The sequence below is a fragment of the Cryptotermes secundus genome, unplaced genomic scaffold (assembly GCF_002891405.2).
Source record: "Cryptotermes secundus unplaced genomic scaffold, Csec_1.0 scaffold546, whole genome shotgun sequence".
Taxonomy (NCBI): domain Eukaryota; kingdom Metazoa; phylum Arthropoda; class Insecta; order Blattodea; family Kalotermitidae; genus Cryptotermes; species Cryptotermes secundus.
Window position 1 is genome coordinate 862,647 of NW_019734970.1, and position 13,186 is coordinate 875,832.

Genomic DNA, 13,186 nt, shown 5'->3' on the forward strand with positions numbered 1-13,186 from the left:
GAATGGATGTAGGATATTGGTGGGAAAGTCAGAAGGAAAGAGACCACTGGGAAGAGCAAGGCGTAGATGGGTGAACAATATTAAAATAGATCTTAGAGAGATAGAATGGGATGGTATGGACTGGATTGATCTGGCTTAGGATAGGGACCAGTGGAGGGCTCTTGTGAACACGGTAAAGAACCTTTGGGTTCCATAAAATGCTGGGAAGTTCTTCAGTAGCTGCAAAATTGGCGGCTCTTCAAGAAGGGCTCAGCTTTATAAGTAAGTAAGTAATGACTTGAGCACTTTCTGCAGATTTAATTGTGCAGTTACCGGTTTGCTAAAGTTTGTCTTATCCTCTCTTTTACCCCATTGTGTAATTTTTTCCATACTTATTTAGGTCCAAATATTTCTCTCATCACTTCATTAAAATTAACGGATAGAAAAATTACCACTTGGAATAAGTTCTACGGTAATTTCTGTTTGACTATGAGCTGGGCGACCGAACTCGAATCCGGGCAAGGTAAAGATTTTTCTGTAAGATTTTCTCACACCGGTGGTTATGAAAACTTCTACCTTCTGAGATATAACGCCGTGTAGCCAGTTGAAAGTCAACCTACCTTCAGAGGAACATGTCACCTCCATTCTCAGGGTCTAATATGAAGGCAAGCTAGAAACAGCGTGGAAGCAGACGACAAGAAGAGCAACCTGATTTCACGATAGTTTCTTGCTTGGTTTATTCTTAAACCCTGAAAATGGAAACGACATTTCCCTCCGAAACATTCGTGGACTTTCAACGGAGAACAGGTGTTATATTCCAGAAAATAGAAGTCTTCGAAGATTTTTCTTTCCGTCACCATTGTGTCAGAGCCGATACAGGGGCCTACTCAACCAAACGAAACACAGGAGGCTCTACCGACTCACCTGCAATTAGTCCCGAGGGGCTTTATCTCCATGTTTTCATAGTATGGCGATATCTAATCGAAGGGACAACTTTGCATTTAGCTTTAAGATTAAAATATTTAATACTGGCTTTCATAAAACACCACAAGATGGCATAATCAGTGAGAGCTGTAAGGTTGATATTATTAATGAGTTCATGTAAAGACAAAAACAACCATCTAAAACCTTCTGTGAGAAGTGGAGATTAGTCTTAGCGCTACAAGATGGCGGCTGGATATCCAGTTAGAAACAGAACCGATAGGAGAGAGAACTTCACTTCATATTAAATCAAGCGAAGCATTCAAGTAAAAGTATATAACAAGCCGAAGAAACATAACATTTAGGAAACTTTGCCAAATAAAATACGTATGACGTAGTTACAGATGTTGGCAACCCTGAATTACGTTACAGTGCCCAGATTCCAAATCCCCCCTGACGGAACAGACCACCGGATGCTGACGGGTCGTTTTTAAAAAGCACACACTCATTCAGTTACACACGCACACACGCACGCAGCATCTAAATATAAGCTGATGTCCCGTTAGATCTCTAGCGCTGGATATGTATTGGTCCGCATGTTGAATGAAGGAAGTCTGGCCTCAAACAGGAGCTGAGTGCTAGCACAGAGACTGCAAATAGTGGCTAGGTCTCAGGGTCTGACATGTAGTGAGTAGCCAGGGTCACAGACGCCGGATGCTACCACAAAAATGATAAACAGTGGCCGGGTCTTAAACAGAAGCCGGATATTAGTATAGAAATTGTAAACAGTGGTTAAGACTTAAACAGAAGCCGGATATCANACTACCACAAAAATGGTAAACAGTGGCCGGGTCTTAAACAGAAGCCGGATATCAGCACAGAAATTGTAAACAGTGAAACAGAAGCCGGATATCAGCACAGAAATTGTAAACAGTGGCTAAGTCTTAAACAGAAGTCGGGTACAAACAGAGGAATTGTAAACAGTGGTTAAGACTTAAACAGAAGCCGGATATCAGCACATAAATTGTAAACAGTGGTTAAAAATTAAAGAGAAATCGGGTACAAGCACAGAAATTGTAAACAGTGGCTAAGTCTTAAACAGAAGTCGGGTACAAACAGAGGAATTGTAAACAGTGGACAGGCCTTAGGCAGAAGTCGGGTACAAGAATAGAAATTGTAAACATTGGCCAGGTCTTAAGCAGATGCCGGTACAAACACAGAAATTGTAAACATTGGCCAGGTCTTAAGCAGAGGCCGGTACAAACACAGAAATTGTAAACAATGGCCAGGTCTTAAACAGAAGTCAGGTACAAGCATATAAATTGTAAACATTGGCCAGGTATTAAACAGAATTCGGGTACAAGCACAGAAATTGTAAACAGTGGCCAGGTCTCAGACAGATTCCGGTACGATCACTGAAACTATAAGCAGTTTCCGGATCTCTAATAGCAGGGAGGGCAACATCAAACAGTGATGACGTTATCTGAGATGGAATTTATTACTATCCTCCCATTCACGTCCATACCTTGTATGCGTTTCTTCTCCAAATCAACACTGTGTAATCAACTCTTGTTTCCACAACGTGTTTGCATGTTCTGCGTGTTTCAACCTTGATTTTGATATATTTTCTAACAGATGGTTAAAGTGAGGAATGGTTGGTGGCAAATTTCTGAAGAGGAAGCCCACTCGTCATAGGCTGTACGCCTGTATAGTTTTTTATCTTAAATTTCAAAAGCACATTTTCCCATGACTGCGTCTTGATTCCTCTGATAATGTAACTCGTCAATCAAAATTTTAGTTTATGGGCTTTATTTTATCTTCCAAATGTTTCGAGAAGTATTTTCCTTGTAAGAATGGATGCAGTACACAAACATATTCACATCCCGGATAGTAAACATACTTATGTATAATAATAGGTAGTGGCTGAAGAAAAATCTCGAATCGCCTTCACAACGGAGACAGCCTGGCCTCTACACAGAGCCCAAATGGCGGACAATGTTACAAAGTCATATACGAGTATGTACGGTATTTTTTTATTGCTAGTGGGGTGGGACTAAGTCCCTTGTACAGAGGCCACTTCTGGCCTATTGTACCAACCCCAGATGATAGGTGAGGGTGATTGTGGAGCAATTGGTGGAATGAAGATTGGCAGGGGAAACCGAAGTACTCGGGGAAAACCTGCCCCAGCGCCACTCTGTCCACCACAAATCCCACTTGACCAGCCCCGGGAGCGAACCCGGGCCGCCGCGGTGGGAAGCCAGCGACTAACCGCTTGAGCTATGGCGCGGCCTATATGTATGGTAAATACAGGATTATGTGAATAATATTCAGAGCAGAAAAGGATGTTAAAGGACATAGACGTTATCATTCAAGTGGTATAAGTAAACCTTTACAAGAGACCCCCATCACACACGGATATGACGACATAATGGGCATATAAAAAGAGAAACAGAAAGAGTACACTAAATAAAGTAGGATAATGAAAAGTTGCATGAATTTCCAGGGAAAAATCTTGTATCATGACACAGTGATGTATCAGCAGTGCTTTCGTTATCTTCCAACGATGTCTTTTGGGATCACTGAACTCATCGAGTTTAATAGTTTCTTCAGTGATCTTTTAGAACGCGCCCTTTGACTTTCACATTTCAGTCTTGTCTGTATTTCGGTTTTTTGTTTATGGAAGTACGTGAACACATTCAAGAACCTTGGATGTTCACAGAATTGTGAAGGAAAAAAGACAGAGATGCTAAAATGTATAACTATTTAAAAGTAAGAGGTTTCATAAACGTAAATATCAAACAAATAAAAGTCAAAGAAACATACTACAATAAAAACGTATAATGTCTTATCTTCACTGACAATTTTATACACGAATGAAAGCAGAGACAAAACAGAATTACAGCTGTTGAAGTCAGATTTACGAGACGAAAGACAAAATACGTATAGACGGACCATAAAAGAAATGACATACTAATAGAATTAAAAACGGAACCCATATTTAACGAAATTTCTTAAGATAAAACCAACTGGATTCGACATGACATCAGAATACGAAGAAACACTTTTGAAAATGTTACAAAATCACAGGTCACATGGACTAGGAAACCAGAGAAGATCTTCGGAAAGGTAACTAAGAGACCCAACTCTCTGACTGCTACATGATGGTGGCGGTAGTGGTCGTGGCAGCAAAACAACCCACACGATGAGATAGGTATGAAAAGAAGTGTCACGGACTAACTGCTTCATAGAAGAAGCAGAAGGTTCACAACAGGAACCTAAGTCACTCTTCCCCAAAAACTTTCTCTAACACGGATCTTAAAGTTATTCTCTCATTTCCTCATCCTTCCAAATTGTCGCTTTCCAACAGACATTTTCACCAAAAAATCTGTAGGCGTTTTTTGTCTCCATCATCTTAAATACAAGTCACTAGATTTCACCACACTAACAGTACTAGGTCGCCTGAGTAAAACCAACAAATTTTTAGTTGTAAGACATTCTAAATTGATCACTTACTTCGTTCAGCTTAAGTCAAAACATTCTTCTTGAGCATTCTATTTTCAAACACATGACGTTTAGTTCTTACCTCGAAGTACAGATATTGTCACTATCAAAAAACAATTGATAAACGGCTGTTTTATGCGATATAAATTAACAGGTTTTGTTTTTTGGAAAGCGGACGAGGTATCGTAGCGTGCCATAATGTGACAATTACTCATCTGGTCAAGAAATCTCCTATATTTATGGAATCCGAATGTCCGTTTCAAAGTTTTCAAAATTTCACCACTGGACTCAAACCTGAACTAACTGACTCAAGTCTACCGCTCCATATTCCTTTCCTCTGAGGTCATCTTTCGTCTGCGCATGGCCGTTCTGCGTGGCCTCTTCCACGAGGTTTTCCAGTCTAAATTCTCTACACACTTTCATTTTCTCATGTCATGTGTGCGCCACGTCCTGCCAATCTTATCCCCCTTTCCAATCATACTGACAGTGCCACAAGAAGAACGCAAATTTTATTTATTTATTTACTTTGTGGCTTATTTTACGATGTGTCGGTGTCAAGATCACAGGCTCACAGTGTCGATTAGTAGGACGGCTGATGAATGAGGAATTCTCTGTAGGTTATTTCAAGTCGAATACTAGGATTGATGAATGGTGAATTGGAAAATATTTGGAAGGAAATGACCGCAGACTAATCGGGTAGAGTAAACCCTCTCTAATCTGGATTGAGGGGGGTGAGGGGTCATTCGGATTAGTGAAGCAAAAAGTAGCCCTAAAAGACAAAAAGAAACTTAGAAGAAAAATAATGCAAAATTTAATGATATTAGAAGTGATAGTAAAACCAAATAACAAAATATCACTGTACAGCCTTAATTAAAAAAAAATATATAAAAAGAATAACATTCATATTCATCCATAAAAGACTCAGAAGTTGTACTTATTTCTGAACGTATTGTCACGTGTGGCTGTATGTGAAGCGAAAAATAATTTCACGCAAGTTCGAAGAAACTGTCAGGCTTTGTCTGAACAGACAAGTGATTCATCTGCCTTCCTAAATGCCACCTGTCTTATGTACTCAGCTGCGAACAGCATTTTTCATTTTTTCATAATTCGATCCGGATTATCTTTAACCGGATTAGCGAAGGTTTACTGTACTATACCTACATTTGTCTGGAGGGTCTGAGTAAAACCACAAAATGCCTCAGTCATACCTGTGTCCTGTCCGAAATTCGAACCAAGCATCTCAGGGAACATGGGTATAGAATCTTATCGCTACGCCAAACCGTCCGACGATGACGAACGATGAATTTAAAATGATATGAAAGGAAGTGGTCGTGAGCCGAGGTACAATCCTGTCACTTTCTTAGAGGGACTGAGGAAAACTACCAAGGTAGTCGGTGTCTCGGACAAGATGCGTAACGTCCACCTCCCGAACAGGAAGCTACAGCACTGTCGCTGTATCAGCGAAAGCGCTGTAGAAGTTGCAGAAGCCATGCAGTGGGAACATCACGTCACGTAACACTGGGGGCATTGTTGGCCCAGTTACTACGATCGATAGGGGTCGCTGACTGCGTCACTCGTGGGATGACCCAGTTTATGGGGGCGAATTTTCTCACCCCGGATATGGTCGCAAAGTAGTAAAGTGAGACTCGAGAATTCTTTCATCATCTCGGTTGGGGGCATCTTATCTTAATTCTTATCTATAGCCTACGCCTGGTGCAGGGTCTTCCTTAAGCTGATGACAGACATTTCAGTTGAAAAGGATACTTCCTGTGTGTATGGTAACCGAAGGTAATTCAGCGGGTAATAGAATCCGGCCTTTTGACACTATCCTGAGCCAGTTAAATCTAATCCATGACATTCACACCATATTGGTAGTCGGGCCTTTCTAAATTCTCAAATTAAATTTTTTATTTAAATTATTAATACGCAGATACATACAAATATATACTATATATTGCAAGCGCGTATGGTTAAATTCGCCTAAGTTAAATGAAAATTAAAACCTGATTCAGGAGGAAATTAAGAGGAGATTAAAACTGGGTAATGCCTGCTACCATTCAGTCCAGAACCTTTTGTCTTCTCGTCTGCTATCCAAAAACTTAAAAATTAGAATATACAAAACTATAGTTTTGCCTGTGGTTCTGTATGGGTGTGAAACTTTGTCTCTGACATTAGGGAGGAACATAGACTGAGGGTGTTTGAGAACAGGGTGTTGAGGAGTCTATTTGGACCAAAGAGAGATGAAGTGACGGGAGGTTGGAGAAAACTGCATAATGAGGAGCTTCATAACTTGTACTGTTCTCCAGGTATAATTAGAATGATCAAGTCAAGGAGGATGAGGTGGGCAGGGCATGTAACACGAATGGGGGAGATGAGGAGTGCATATAGGATATTGGTGGGAAAGCCAGAAGGAAAGGGACCACTGGGAAGACCAAGGCGTAGGTGGGTGAACAATATTATAGTGGATCATAGAGAGACAGGATTGGATACATCTGGCTCAGGATAGGGACCAGTGGAGGGCTCTTGTGAACACGGTAATGAACCTTCGGGTTCCACAAAATCCTGGGAAATTCTTGAGTAGCTGCAGAATTGGCGGCTCCTCAAGAAGAGCTCAGCTCAATAAGTAAGTAAGTAAGATAAATGAAAACATGATGTGACTCTACCGTAAGCAAAAAGAAAAGAGAAAAGAAGGAAAATATTATTGGAAGGTCATTTCAAGGTTATCCTAAATCTGTTATTTATTCTACTGTTATGTTGCTCCCAAACCCGCAGAAACATCACTATGTTTAGTAAGGTAATCATACGCACGCACGCACGCACTCACGCAGCCTATATACATACATACATGTCACGTCACGTTAGACAACGTCACATCACGTCACTTCGCTTTACACTGCGTTACACAATGTGACGTCACACATATGCAATCGTTCTATAACTTCATAATCGCTATGTAAACAAAACAAAAATATAGCACTCATCAAAATATTATTACAACCAGAAATCCCAATTTAGAAGATGTGCATGTCACTTTTGCGTTTCCGTTTAAGTTTATTTCTGATAAATTCGTGTCATTAAAAAGTATTTCTAATTACCAGGAAGGTAAGGTAAAGGTAAGAGGTAAAGTTGTCCCTGTGCTTAACTAAGTAAGCACCACGCCATGAAGGCATATGGGGACGTGGATATATAGGTCCACATTTTCTTGACTTCGGCACTAGTTGGAGGTGAGTGGTCAGCTTCACGCCCCGGTCGCTTTACCCCCGGGGGAAAGAGTCCCCGGTGCCCATTGGATAGGAGATTGAGTGGACCCCAGAGCCGGCTTGGACGATATGGAGAAGAGAAAATTCTTGACCCTACCGGGACTCGAACAACGCCCCCTCAGTCGCTATACCGACTAAGCTACACCGGCTCATATTACCAGAAAAGTAAGTGCGAGAAATGCACAGCGTACACCATGCAAATACGAATTCTCTAGATGCAATACCAACCTTACATTTTTCGCAGAACTCTTGTAATTCCTATTTTATCATTAAAGTGCATAAAGACTTCTGCTCGGTATCACTAGACGAATCTGTAGATAGTCGACGATATGACGCGTAACCTTTAAGTCAGTTCTTTCCTTATCAACTCACTCAAGCAATTTCGATACCTTACACACACGAGACTGACAAGGCGAGGAGATAATATAAGTACATAAGCGGCGAGCCGCAATTCCGCTCAGCTGGTAAACAAGACTGTCTGCATGCAAGACCACTCGCACAGTTTATATATCGCTGTTTTATTTATATGTTCATGATCTGTGGACCGCCTCTGTGGTCTAGTGGTCAGCGTTCCTGGCTACAGATCCAGAGGTCCGGGTTCGATTCCCGGCGCTACAGAATGTTCTGAGAAATATCGGATCTGGAACGGGGTCCACTCAGCCTCGTGAGGATAATTGAGGAGCTATTTCAAGGAAACAGAAATTAACGGCCGTGAGGATTCGTTGCGCTGACCAAGCGACACCCTCTATCCGCAGAAGTTGGTACTAAACTTCGCCGACAAGCGGCGGTAGCTCGGTGGGTATACTTCGCTTGCGGACTACAGGCGACAGAGTTAATGATCTGTGATACACGGTTTAATTGTAATTTTTAACGAATAAAATGTTATTCACCAGTGTCTGAATTTTGTAAGATATGAAATTTCCATAGCGGCGGTTATGAATAGTTCTATCTTCTTCCCTGTAATCCGTTAAAATCAACCGACGTTTCGGACGAACTTGTCGCCTCCATCTTAATTGCTGAAGAGTAGGCTAAGCCACATAACCATCGTGAAGCCGTCAGCAAGCAGCTGCTTACTGAAGATGTGGGTGACATGTTCTTCCGAAACTTCTGTTGACTTCAAACGGAATACACGGCGTTATATCCCAGGAGACGCAAATCTTCAGCGATTGAAATTGTCAGCCCCGTTCCAATATTCTGAAGTCATGACATATTTCAATTACCCAGCAGGTAAGGTAAATTAGCTCCTGCCATTAATTAATTAAGCAGTATGCCACGAAGACGTATGGGGGAGTTGAGCTATAGCTCCACCATTCTTGGCCTCGGCAGTAGATGGAGGTAAGTGGACAGCTCCACGCTCCGGCCGCTTTACACCCGTGGAAAGAGACCCTGGCATCCACTGGATAGAAGGCTGGGGGGAGGGACAGGGTCGGTCTGGACGCTGTGGCCGCGGATGGGACCCTGGCCGTCCAGCCCGTAGCTAACCATACTCCACCTGCAAGCTAGTGGAGCGGTAAAGATCTTCGAATTGCATTTGAGAGGAATGTGTTTTGAATCTAGGTCGAAGTTCCTGGTTATTCTGATTGACGATTTCAGAGGATTTACCCAGCCTCTACAGGCAAGGATCGACTCCTTTAACATCCTTAGGTAATCATCACTCATAGAACAAGATAGGTCAGCTACAGTAACAGGGCTTCATATTCATAAAATTACAAGACTTCCAAGTTAGCATAAGACTTATCTTCACTTAATAGCTTAACTACTTATTGATAGAACTGAGCTCTTCTTGAGGAGCTGCCAATTCTGTAGCTACTCAAGAGTTTCCAAGCATTTTATAGAACCCGAAGGTTCATTACCGTTTTCACAAGAGCCCTCCACTAGTCCCTATTCTGAGCCAGATCAATCCAATTCATATAATTCCACCCTATTTCTCTAAGATCCATTTTAATATTGTCAACCCACCTACGCCTTGGTCTTCCCAGTGGCCCCTTTTCTTCTGGCTTTCCCACCAGTATTCTATATCCACTCCTAATCTCCCCCATTCGTGCTACATGCCCTGCCCACCTCATCCTCCTCGACTTGATCATTCTAATTTTACTTGGAGAAGAGTACAAGTTATGAAGCTCCACATACTTAACAGCCTATTGTTGGGTTTATTACATCCGTACATATTATTCGTTAATTACGTTTGTCAGTTTTCAATGTGATCGTTATATATTCTGCAATGTCTGTTTAAATGTATTGCAAAGGGCATGCAATAAAACTCTGTAAGCAGTTCAAATTATTCTTTCTGATTCTCATAACCTACGATAATGACTTCAGTTGGAACATCTAACATATTTCAACATTAGACGATATAATTTGACCTCACGTAACTGATATAAACATCGTATTAAATTTCCTCTAACAATTTTAAATCAGAACTCACATCAGAGCAACGGGTTAACCTTCCCGAGTAACGGTTCCGAGGGCTCCGAGGCCGTGGATGCAATTGAGTGCAATAATTTTAGAACTAGTTCTGATTGGAGTTTAACAGGGTCAAACAACTACGAGGCCAAATAAAACACTTCAGCCAATCACAAGCAAACTGCAGTAGCGTCTGTAAGGTCTGTAACGTAGTGCGCTTTACATACAGCGAACGCGAAATCTGAAAGCCGTGTCTCTTCTGTGGAATATCGTTTCGTCTCAGTACCTAAATTCCATCTACTCTACGAAGCCAGGTACTTCATACTGGTACCTCGTGTAGCCAACCTTACGGAAGAAAAATCCTGTGCATGTATGTCTCAATTTCCCACCGGCGTTATGAATACCGGGACCGCCTCTGTGGTCTAGTGCTCAGAGTTCCTGGCTACAGATCCAGAGGTCCCGGGTTCTATTCCCGGCGCAACCAAATTTTCTGAGAACCAGTGGGTCTGGAACGGGGTCCACTCAGCCTCGTGACGATAACTGAGGAGCTCTTTCAAGAAAATAGCGGCTCCGGTCTAGAAAACCGAGATTAACGGCCGTGGGGATTCGTTGCGCTGACGACGCAACACCCTCTATCCGCTAAAGTTGGCACTAATTTCGCCGACAACCGGCGGTGGCTCGGTCGGTATAGTTCACTTGCGGACTACAGGCCACGGTGTTTTTTATTGTAGGAATACCGGAAGTATTTTGAAAACGGAATCTAGTATGTTTCTAATGATGACGTAACGGTTACGTCACTAACTTATGATGACGTACCATTATTCCCATAGCAGTATAGACTATATAGCGTAGAATGGTAGAATAGTTTAATGATGAATTGTAAAGGATTTGGAAGTGGCCGTGACCTAATCAAGATACTATCCAAAATTCACCTGGAGCTACTTACAAAAACAACGGAAAACCTCAGTGAAGACAGCCGATATCTCGGCCGAGATTCGAACCATCTCCCAAATACTAGTACAAAGCGTTAACGCTGCGCCGACCCACTCGATGAATTGTATCTGTTTCCACTTTTGCATACTTAATGCACAGAACTTACGGAACCTGATATTGGTCCTCTGCCTTAATGTTGAAAGAATGGTCTCATCTTCCAAAAAAAAAAAAAAAAAACAAAAAAAGTGGGATTCCGGAATGTATTAACATGGAGCCAAACTCTGGTACCTCAAAATGTAAATTGAAAATGGTCATAATAAAGTATTCATCCAATCAAATAGAACATAATGTAAAATATTAACCCTAGAAAGGTACAATTAAGATCTACGACCTACATTTGAAACGCTTTCCCAAGTAGTAAATATTCACCAAATAGCATGAAAAGTGAAATGTAGCATGTGCAGTAAAGTGCAGTACAGTATGATTAGCTTCTGAACAATCGATCTACAAAACAAAAACAATGCAAACTCCGTGGCTTGTAGCCCGCAAGCGAATTATACCGACCAAGCGACCGCCGCTTGTCGGCGAAGTCAGCGCCAACTTTTGAGGATAGATGGTGTTGCGCGGTCAGCGCAATATATTCCCACGGACGTTAACCTCGGTTTTCTAGAGCGTAGCCATTATTTTTCCATTCACGTAGCTCCTCAATTTTCCTTACGAGGCTGAGTGGACCCCGTTCCAGACCCACTACTTCTCAGAAAACCTGGCAGTGCCGGGAATCGAACCCGGGACCTCAGGATATGTAGTCAGGAGCTCTAATCACTAGACCACAGAGGCGTTCACAATCGATCTACATCTGCCATAAATTAACTTCGTCCCGTAAGGAACTACAAACAAATTCGAACTACGTGCATGCCCCCCCCCCTTCTGTAGTTGGGATAACTCATAAAGAAAGCTGTGTTTCCTTCCATTCGGCATGTGCGGTGTATGGACCTTACGCAATGTTTCTGGATAGCGAACCGGTAACGGTTTTCTGCAATGCTTAGTGGCTCCGCTTCACGTGGGCCTACTCACAGTCCAATAATAGCATCAGATAATAAAAAAGGAGGCAAACAGGCTTCAACAACTAACTTCATAGAGCTCTGCCGTTCTTGAGAAGCTGCCAGTTGTTCAGCTATTCAAGAACTTCCCAACATTTTATGGAACCCGAAGGCAGACTTCAACATGCTCTTTTAAATATAAGTTTTTAATCAAAATGACAACAGCTGACTACAGACAGAAGAATGTTGATAGATGGATCAATCGGCATAAGCAGCAGGCCTACTGCTTGCAACCATATGGACCCGGGACAGCGTAGTCGGTATAGCGACTGGCTACGAACGGGATGACCGAGGGGTCGGAGTTCGAGTCCCGGTAGGTTCAAGGATTTTCTCTTCTCTACGTTGTCCAGACTGGCCCTGGGACACCGAACCTCCTATCCAATGGGTACCAGGGGCTCTTTCCCTGGGGGTAAAGCGGCCGGGGCGTGAAGTTGACCACTCACCTCCAACTAGTGCCGAAGTCAAGAAAATATGGATCTATACATCCACTCCCCCTACGCCTTCATGGTGTAGTGCTTAATTATTAAGCATAGGGACAGCTTTACCTTTACCCTACACTACATACACTACATTATACACTTGCTATGCACAAGGCACATGTTGCTTCCAGGACAGGTGGACCAGTACCTAAGTTTTTATTTTTTTTCTTTCAAATTCCGGCCTGAATTAGAATGATAAATTTGGAAGGTGGAAGGCAGCAAATTTTGTAGTTAAAGCCGAGAGCCTTTGGAGAAGATGTTCCAACATATGAAACGTAACATCTTTTCATGTGGGATTTGTGGTGGACAAACTGACACTGGGGCAGGTTTTTTCTGAGTACTTCGGTTTGCCCTACCAATTCTCATTCTACCGACTGCTCGCATTCATCATCTGTCACCCGGGGTTGGTACAATAGGTCAGTTAGTGGCCGACGTACCAAGTGGACTCAGTCTCACCCCACCTCACGAAAAAGAAACTGAACAGATAATGAGCCTCCAACTGTTACGTGCTCCCTCCTCTTCTTCTTCTTCATATTATTCTACCTTGACGGATTAGGCTCTCTGGCCTGTGCTCATTTATAACTAATTAATTTTTTAATTTTAATCTTAC

The 13,186-nt window shown here is 42.2% G+C and overlaps 1 protein-coding gene across 3 annotated transcripts in view; it reads right to left on the minus strand.

Moving 5' to 3' along the window:
• Positions 1-13,186, minus strand: part of LOC111869103 (glycogen-binding subunit 76A) — a 48,254-nt gene that overhangs the window by 25,618 nt on the left and 9,450 nt on the right. The window contains exon 1 of one of the 3 annotated variants that reach the window (XM_023860328.2): positions 7,890-8,118. The exons of the other annotated variants lie outside the window; for them this stretch is intronic. The gene's annotated coding sequence lies outside the window, so the exon portion shown is untranslated. Of the gene's footprint in view, positions 1-7,889; positions 8,119-13,186 lie in introns of those variants that run through there. 3 annotated transcript variants of the gene reach the window in all.